We start from the raw sequence: 10,219 nt of genomic DNA on the forward strand, positions 1-10,219 counted from the left end.
GTGCACGGGGGCATTGTCATGCTGAAACAGGAAAGGGCCTTCCCCAAACTGTTGCCACAAAGATGGAAGCACAGAATCGTCTAGAATGTCATTGTATGCTGTAGCCTCAAGATTTCCCTTCACTGGAACTAAAGGTCCAAATCATGAAACAATGTGTTTTATAAAGAGGTGATTTTATAAAACTATAGTTTATTAAACTCTGCATAAACTGAATATAAACAACATATACAGTGTATTCGGAAAGTGACTTTTTCCACATTTTGTACATTACAGCCTTATTCTAAAATGTATAAAATAGTTTTTTTCATCAGTCTACACACTATACCCCATACTGACAAAACAAAAACAGGTATTTAGACATTTTGGGAAATTTATTAAAAAAAAATAAAAAAAATATTAAATGAACATTCAGACCCTTTACTCAGAACTTTGTTTAAATCAAATCAAATGTTAGTTGTCACATGCGACCTTACAGTGAAATGCTTCCAAGCCCTTAACCAAAAACGCAGTTGTAAGAAAAATACCTACAAAAATAAGAAATAAATGCATCAAATAATTAAAGAGCAGCAGTAAAATAACAATAGCGAGGCTATATACAGGGGGTACCGGTACAGAGACAATGTGCGGGGGCACCGGTTAGTCGAGGTAATATGTACATGTAGGTAGAGTTATTAAAGTGACTATGCATAGATAATAAGCAGAGAGTAGTAGCTGTTTAAAAGCCTCTTGGACCTAGACTTGGCACTCCGGTACCGCTTGCTGTGCGGTAGCAGAGAGAACAGTCTATGACTAGGGTGGCTGGTGTAATTGACCATTTTTAGGGCCTTCCTCTGATACTGCCTGGTATCGAGGTCCTGGATGGCAGGATGCTTTGCCCCAGTGATGTACTGGGCCGTACGCACTACCCTCTGTAGTGCCTTGCGGTTGGAGGCAGTTGCCATACCAGGCAGTGATGCAAACAGTTAAGATGCTCTTGGTGGTGCAGCTGTATATCATTTTGAGGATCTGAGGACCCATGCCAAATCTTTTCAGTCCCCTGTGGGGAAATAGGTTTTGTCGTGTCCTCTTCACGACAAAACTTGTATCATGTTAGTTTGTTGGTGATGTGGACACCAAGGGTCTTGAAGATTTAAACCTGCTCCACTACAGCCCCGTCAATGATAATGGGGGCGTGCTCGGCCCTCCTTCTCCTGTGGTCCATAATCATCTGCTTTGTCTTGATCACGTTGAGGGAGAGGTTGTTGTCCAGGCACCACAAGGCCAGGTCTCTGACCTCCTCCCTCTATTCTGTCACATCGTTGTCGGTGATGAGGCCTGCCACTGTTGTGTCATCAGCAAACTTAATGATGATGGTGTTGGAGTTGTGCCTGGCCATGCAGATACAGTGCCTTGCGAAAGTATTCGGCCCCCTTGAACTTTGCGACCTTTTGCCACATTTCAGGCTTCAAACATAAAGATATAAAACTGTATTTTTTTGTGTAGAATCAACAACAAGTGGGACACAATCATGAAGTGGAACGACATTTATTGGATATTTCAAACTTTTTTAACAAATAAAAAACTGAAAAATTGGGCGTGCAAATTTATTCAGCCCCCTTAAGTTAATACTTTGTAGCGCCACCTTTTGCTGCGATTACAGCTGTAAGTCGCTTGGGGTATGTCTCTATCAGTTTTGCACATCGAGAGACTGACATTTTTTCCCATTCCTCCTTGCAAAACAGCTCGAGCTCAGTGAGGTTGGATGGAGAGCATTTGTGAACAGCAGTTTTCAGTTCTTTCCACAGATTCTCGATTGGATTCAGGTCTGGACTTTGACTTGGCCATTCTAACACCTGGATATGTTTATTTTTGAACCATTCCATTGTAGATTTTGCTTTATGTTTTGGATCATTATCTTGTTGGAAGACAAATCTCCATCCCAGTCTCAGGTCTTTTGCAGACTCCATCAGGTTTTCTTCCAGAATGGTCCTGTATTTGGCTCCATCGATCTTCCCATCAATTTTAACCATCTTCCCTGTCCCTGCTGAAGAAAAGCAGGCCCAAACCATGATGCTGCCACCACCATGTTTGACAGTGGGGATGGTGTGTTCAGCTGTGTTGCTTTTACGCCAAACATAACATTTTGCATTGTTGCCAAAAAGTTCAATTTTGGTTTCATCTGACCAGAGCACCTTCTTCCACATGTTTGGTGTGTCTCCCAGGTGGCTTGTGGCAAACTTTAAACAACACTTTTTATGGATATCTTTAAGAAATGGCTTTCTTCTTGCCACTCTTCCATAAAGGCCAGATTTGTGCAATATACGACTGATTGTTGTCCTATGGACAGAGTCTCCCACCTCAGCTGTAGATCTCTGCAGTTCATCCAGAGTGATCATGGGCCTCTTGGCTGCATCTCTGATCAGTCTTCTCCTTGTATGAGCTGAAAGTTTAGAGGGACGGCCAGGTCTTGGTAGATTTGCAGTGGTCTGATACTCCTTCCATTTCAATATTATCGCTTGCACAGTGCTCCTTGGGATGTTTAAAGCTTGGGAAATCTTTTTGTATCCAAATCCGGCTTTAACCTGTCTACGATACTGGTTCCCAATTGGGAATCAACCCTCCCACGTTCAGCTGAAACGGTGGCGCATGGAACACAAAAATATTCTTAAAAATATTTAACCTCCACACATTAACAAGTCCAATAGCTCAAATGAAAGATAAACACCTTGTTCATCTAGCCAGCAAGTCAGATTTCTAAAATGTTTTACGGCGAAAACATAGCACATATATATGTAAAACCACCACCAGACACAGCTCATTTCATTAGCCAAAACATGCAATCAACAAACGCAGGATTAAAAAATAAATCGCTCACTAACCTTTTGAAAATCTTCATCAGATGACAGTAATATGACATGTTACACAGTACATTTTTTTTTTCCAATAATATGCCATTTATATCCATAAATGTCCATTTACAGTGAGTTCACCTTCAGAAATTACTCAAAAATGCCCGCAGGAAATCTATGTAGCGAGGCAAGATAACGTAAATAGACATCATAAACTTTGACTAAATATACATGTTCTACATATAGTTAGAAAGATACACTGCTTCTTTATGCAACCGCTGTGTTAGATTTATTTTTAACGTTACAGAAATCGCACACTATTCCATATGCTGAGACAGCGCTCAGTTCCAAGCTACATTTCCACGTAATGTTGGAGTCAACAGAAACACAGATTTAAGCATAAATATTCCCTTACCTTCGATGGTCTTCGTTCAGAATGTTCTGGAAGGCTTCATACTTACCCAATACATCGTTTGGTTTCAAGTCTTGCGTCTTTGTATTAGCTACTGCTAATAACATCAGCTGAAATGCACCCAAAACGTCCTCTGGTCCGGAAAAGTTGCGCATCAAAACTTCAAAATTACATATTATATGTCGACTAAACAGGTCAAACTAAGTGCAGAAGCAAGCTTTATGATGTTTTAGACACGCAAAACAAACTTCAATTCAATCGGCCATCGTCTGCTCTTCTCTTGAGTGCTGGAACAAAGGAATGGCTGGGACCAATTCGCGCCCATACGCACAGCCTATTCTCTCGTGGCACGCACTAATTTCACTCCCATAGGGTCAATTCTCGCGGGATTCAAAGCTCTAATGAAAGAGGACATCTAGCGGAAGAGATAGAAAGTGTCCCCAGAATCATAACTGGTTGGGAAGGGTGGGGGCCATGACGTCAAAGTTGCTCCAACTTTCATGGCCACAAAAACTAGTTTGGAAGAATGCCTGCCCTGTGAGTTCTGCTATACTTACAGACATAATTCCAACGGTTTTAGAATCTTTAGAGTGTTTTCTATCCAATAATAATTTTTATTTGCATATATTAGCAATTTTTGACAGATTTTTTTTCCAGTTTACTAGGGGTACCCAATCTCTACAAAGGGGGCGTATGTCTGCCATATCCTTAACAGGTTTTAAACTTCTTCACAACAGTATCTCGGACCTGCCTGGTGTGTTCCTTGTTCTTCATGGACCTCTGAGACTATCACAGTGCAGGTGCATTTATACGGAGACTTGATTACACACAGGTGGATTGTATTTATCATCATTAGTCATTTAGGTCAACATTGGATCATTCAGAGATCCTCACTGAGTTTGCTACACTGAAAGTAAAGGGGCTGAATAATTTTGCACGCCCAATTTTTCAGTTTTTGATTTGTTAAAAAAGTTTGAAATATCCAATAAATGTCATTCCACTTCATGATTGTGTCCCACTTGTTGTTGATTCTTCACAAAAAAATACAGTTTTATATCTTTTTGCTTGAAGCCTGAAATGTGGCAAAAGGTCGCAAAGTTCAAAGGGGCCGAATACTTTCGCAAGGCACTGTATGAGTGGACAGGGAGTACAGGAGGGGACTGAGCACGCACCCCTAAGGGGCACCCGTGTTGAGGATCAGTATGGCGGATGTGTTGTTACCTACCCTAACTACCTGGAGGCAGCCTGTCAGGAAGTCCAGGATCCAGTTGCAGAGGGAGGTGTTTAGTCCCAGGGTCCTTAGCTTAATGATGAGCTTTGAGGGCACTATGGTGTGAAACGCTGAGCTGTCGTCAATGAATAGCATTCTCACATAGGTGTTCCTTTTGTCAATGTGTGAAAGGGCAGTGTGGAGTGCAATAGAGATTGCATCCGTGGATCTGTTGGGGCGGTATGCAAATTAGAGTGGGTCTAGGGTTTCTGGGATAATGGTGTTAATCTGAGCCATGACCAGCCTTTCACAGCACTTCATGGATACAGACGTGAGTGCTACGGGTCGGTAGTCTTTTAGGCAGGTTACCTTAGTGTTATTGGACACAGGGACTATGGTGGTCCGCTTGAAACATGTTGTTATTACAGACTCAGACAGGGAGAGGTTGAAAATGTCAGAGAAGACACTTGCCAGTTGGTCAGCGCATGCTCAGACAACACGTCCTGGTAATCCGTCTGGCCCTGCGGCCTTGTGAATGTTGACCTGTTTAAAGGTCCTACTCACATCGGCTAGGGAGAGCGTGATCACACAGTCGTCTGGAACAGCTGATGCTCTCATGCATGTTTCAGTGTTACTTGCCTTGAAGCGAGCATAGAAGTAATTTAGCTAATCTGCTAGGCTTGTGTCACTGGACAGCTCGCTGCAGTGCTTCCCTTTGTAGTCTGTAATAGTTTGCAAGCCCTGCCACATCTGAAGAGCGTTGGAGCCGGTGTAGTACGATTCGATCTTAGTCCTGTGGGGACGATGTCATCTATGCACTTATTGATGAAGCCAGTGACTGATGTGGTGTACACCTCAATGCCATCAGAAGAATCCCGCAACATATTCCAGTCTGTGCTATCAAAACAGTCCTGTAGCTTAGCATCTGCTTATTCTGACCACTTTTCTATTGACTGGGTCACCGGTGCTTCGTGCTTTAGTTTTTACTTGTAAGCAGGAATCAGGAGGATAGAATTATTGTCAGATTTGCCAAATGGAGGGCGAGGGAGAGCTTTATTCGCGCCTCTGTGTGTGGAGCAAAGGTGGTCTACAGTCTAAAGGTGGTCTCAGGCGAGCAAAGCCTTGAAACTTCCTTAGATATCGTGCACCAGCTGTTGTTTACAAATATACATAGACCGCCACCCCTTGTCTTACCAGAGGCTGCTGTTCTTTCCTGCTGATACAGTGTATAACCCGCCAGCTGTATGTTATTCATGTCGTCGTTCAGCCACAAATCGGTGGAACATATGATATTACACTTTTTAATACCCTTGGGTAGGATATACGTTCTTATAGTTTGTCCACTTTATTATCCAACAATTGTACGTTGGCCAATAGTACCGATGGTAAAGGCAGGTTAACCACTCATCGCCGGAAACTTACAAGGCACCCTGACCTCCTTCTGCAATATCTCTGTCTCTTGACGGGATGACGGGATGAGGGCCTTGTCGGGTGTCTGGAGTAAATCCATCTCGTCCGCCTCATTATAGAAAAATTATTTTTCCAGTTCAAGGTGAGTAATCGCTGTTCTGATGTCCAGAAGCTCTTTTCGGTCATAAGAGATGGTAGCAGCAACATAATGTACAAAATAAGTTACAAACAATGTGAAAAAACAAACATAATAGCATGGTTGGTTAAGAGCCCATAAAACGGCAGCCATCCCCTCCGGCGCCATCTGATAAGCACCTTTTACAACGATTACAGCCTAGTCTTCTTGGGTATGAAGCTACTGTCACGTCCTGACCTTAGTTCCTTTTTCATGTCTCTATTTTAGGTTGGTCAGGGCGTGATTTGGGGTGGGCATTCTATGTTTTGTTCTTGTGTTTATATTTCTATGTGTTTGGCCTGGTATGGTTCCCAATCAGAGGCAGCTGTCAATCGTTGTCTCTGATTGAGAACCATACTTAGGTAGCCTGTTTTCCCACTTTTGTTTGTGGGTGGTTAATTTCCGTTTCAGTGTTTTCCCCATACGGGACTGTTTCGTTTTTCCTTTATTCTCTCGTTCGTTTGTTTTCTGTGTTCAGTGTAATAAATATGACGAACACTTGCCACGCTGCATATTGGTCTGATATTTCATACTCCTCGACAGAGGAAGAAGAAAACCGTTAGAGCTACAAGGTTGACACATCTCTAAATGGGGAGTTTCTCCCGTTCTTCTCTGTAGAGCCTCACAAGCTCTGTCAGGTTGGATGGGGAGCGTCGCTGCACAGCTATTTTAGGGTTTCTCCAGAGATGTTAGATCAGGTTCAAGTCAGGGCTCTGGCTGGGTCACTCAGGGACATTCAGAAACTTGTCACGAAGCCACTCCTGCGTTGTCTTGGCTGTCTGCCCAGTGTCATTGTACTGTTGAAGATGAACCATCCCCCCAGTCTGACATCCTGAGCGCTTTCCCTCGATCCTGACTAGTCTCACAGTCCCTGCCGCTAAAATACATCCCCACAGCATGATGCTCTTACCACCATGCTTTCCTCCAGACGTTAAATCTTGACCAAGACCATTCTCCCCAGATTGCTCAGTTTGGCCGGGCTGTCAGCTCTAGGTAGTCATGGTGTTTCCAAACTTCTTCCATTTAAGAATTATGTAGTCCACTGAGTTCTTTGGGACCTTCAATGCTGCATACATCTTTTGGTACCCTTCCCTAGATCTGTGCCTTGAAACAATCCTGTCTCGGAGCTCAAACAATCAATTCCTTCGACCTCATGGCTTAGTTTTGCTCTGACATGCGCGATCAACTGTGGGACCTTATATAGACAGGTGTGTGCCTTTCCAAATCATGTCCAATCAATTTAATTTACCACAGATGGACTCCAATCAAGTTGTAGAAACATCTCAAGGATGATCAATGGAAACAGGATGCACCGGATCTCAATTTCAAGTCTCATAGCAAAGGGTCTGAATACTTATGTAAATAAGGTACTTCTGTTTTGTTTATAATACATGAGCAAACATTGATAAAAACATTTTTTTTGCCTTTCTCATTGTGGGGTATTGTGTGTAGATGAGATTTTTTATTTATTTCATCCTTTTTTAGAATAAGGCTGTAATGCAACAAAATGTGGAAAAGGCTAAGGGGTCTGAATACTTTCCAAAGGCACTGTATATTACAAGGAACATGGTGTAGAGTTTAAGTGTAAGTTTTTCGGGGAAGTAACACCCGACCTAACAAATAGCAAATATCACAGTCACAAAGTGTGAAGATGAAGTAAACTATTTATGACTACATGCACTTCCTTTACATCTACACAAATTGAAACTGAAATTCATCTGACAGTTTACACATTACTGATACTTTATCAGGCATTGTTGCAACAAATTCCTTCCATTTCAGGCTGTGATCAGTTGCATTATTACCATGTCTTCTTGCTATTAAGTCAACATAATGTAACGGTGAAAGAATCATCACTCTTCATAAGTGGGTCTTATATGTCTGTATACTTGAAAGATTGTGGTATAGAACCATCACAAAAATATATTGAATACAACCCAGTAGCCTCTAACGTTGATAATAAAGGGATAACCTAGTCAGTTGCACAGCTGAACGCATTCAACTGAAATGTGTCTTCTGCATTTAACCCTACCCTGCATATTCTTACCCTTTGCCGGCCCCTTAGATTCAAACCAGCAAACTTTCGGTTACTGGCCCAACACTCTTAACTGCTAGGCTACCTTCCGCCCACTTCAAGGTCGTTGTAATTAGGAGACCAAGGCGCAGTGTGAAAGCATACATTCTTCTTTTAATGAAGAAAGGACACTGAACAAAGTAATAAAGTAACAAAACAAACCGTGAAGCTAATATGAAAAGTGCAGACAGGCAACTAAACATAGAATAAGAACCCACAAAATACTCAAGGAATATGGCTACCTAAATATGGTCCCCAATCAGAGACAACAATAAACAGATGCCTCTGATTGGGAACCAATTCAGGCCACCATAGACCTACATATACTTACAAAAACCCTCGATATACAAAAACCCCTAGACAATACAAAAACGAACATACCCACCCTAGTCACACCCTGACCTGACCAAAATAAGAAAGAAAACAAAGATAACTAAGGTCAGGGCGTGACAGTCCATAATAAGTGCATTTAGCACACTATACTTACTATAGTTACTATGTCAGTTACTGCAGAATATGGCAGTACCCTTTTTGCAGCAGATCTATCATATTGGGTACAGGGCTTCATTTCTCAGACCACAGAGGGCATCAATAACAGTGAGACTATTGCCATCTTATCTCTATCCAATGCAAGGCATTCTCCATGTAATTCACATGCACATGTTTCAAACAGCCAATCTTGAAATATGTACACATTTTCTTATAGAAATCTTATAGAAACTTTCTTATGAAATAAAGCTGCATCTGAATATACAAGGCAAGGGGATTGCAGTGTTGATCAAGGCTGGTTGATAGGTGTGGATTGATGGGGTTTGATGGGTTGGTTGATGTGCTTGGGTTGATTAGGGTCTAGATACAGTACAGTATGGCTGGGTGGTATGTGTGGATTGGTTGGGTTTGATGGGTTGGTTGATGTGCTTGGGTTGATTATGGTCTAGATACAGTACAGTATGGCTGGGTGGTATGTGTGGATTGGTGGGGTTTGATGGGTTGGTTGATGTGCTTGGGTTGATTAGGGTCTAGATACAGTACAGTATGGCTGGGTGGTATGTGTGGATTGGTGGGGTTTGATGGGTTGGTTGATGTGCTTGGGTTGATTATGGTCTAGATACAGTACAGTATGGCTGGGTGGTATGTGTGGATTGGTGGGGTTTGATGGGTTGGTTGATGTGTTTGGGTTGATTGTGGTCTAGATACAGTACAGTATAGCTGGGTGGTATGCAGTACAGAGGGACTTCCTGGATTGCAGCACCAGGTTAGAGGGAGGAGTAACAGACTGGGGACATGAAGTGACAGTTCACACCCATCAGAGACTCACACAGGGCTCACAGTCAATAGGAAGAGAGAGCACACAGAGAGAGGTAATGTGCTGATTCAGTCTTATTCTCTGCATGGATCAAAAGACAAGCTATTGAACAATGATATATTTTTGTCTCGTTACATTGAATGACTGTTAAAACTTAATTATGACTATGTAATGTAATGGTAATATTATTAATTTAGGGCATTACAACACATTCCTTCATAAGGCTTTAAATAGCATAGGAATAAATATTTATGAATGCAGTTAAATATATTTATGAGCAATTGTGAAGAAGGCATTCATATGAACCTTGAGCATAAATGTTTCTTTGACATCCTCTCTAGGCATTACAGAAAAATACATCTTAGTTGAATAAAAGTGTTAATAAGGTTGTTATGAATGCAACTGTAGCACTCATAAAGGTGTAATGAAATATTAATATCCAATGTGTATTGCTATATGTTGTTATTCTCACAACACCATTTCATATTGTATTTCACACTCGTCTCCTGCTCCATACCAGTAGACACAGACAGAGATAGTGACCATTAGAGAAAGAGGAGAAAGAGGAGAGAGACCCCGGTGTTGTGGTTGATTCATCGAGGCAGTAGAGGCAGGATGTGGGTCCTCATCTGGGCAGCTCTACTTCTCTCTCTGACAGAGAGAACCACATGCCAAAGTAAGGTTCCTTTTATCACTACTATTGTTAATATACATATGACACACATCCCAACAGATACTGTCACATTATTTTTTTTTACAAACAAGTGAAGTAGTATCAGTGCTTCTTGTATTACTCATGACTAT

Source organism: Oncorhynchus mykiss, chromosome 2 (assembly GCF_013265735.2).
Source record: "Oncorhynchus mykiss isolate Arlee chromosome 2, USDA_OmykA_1.1, whole genome shotgun sequence".
Lineage (NCBI taxonomy): Eukaryota > Metazoa > Chordata > Actinopteri > Salmoniformes > Salmonidae > Oncorhynchus > Oncorhynchus mykiss.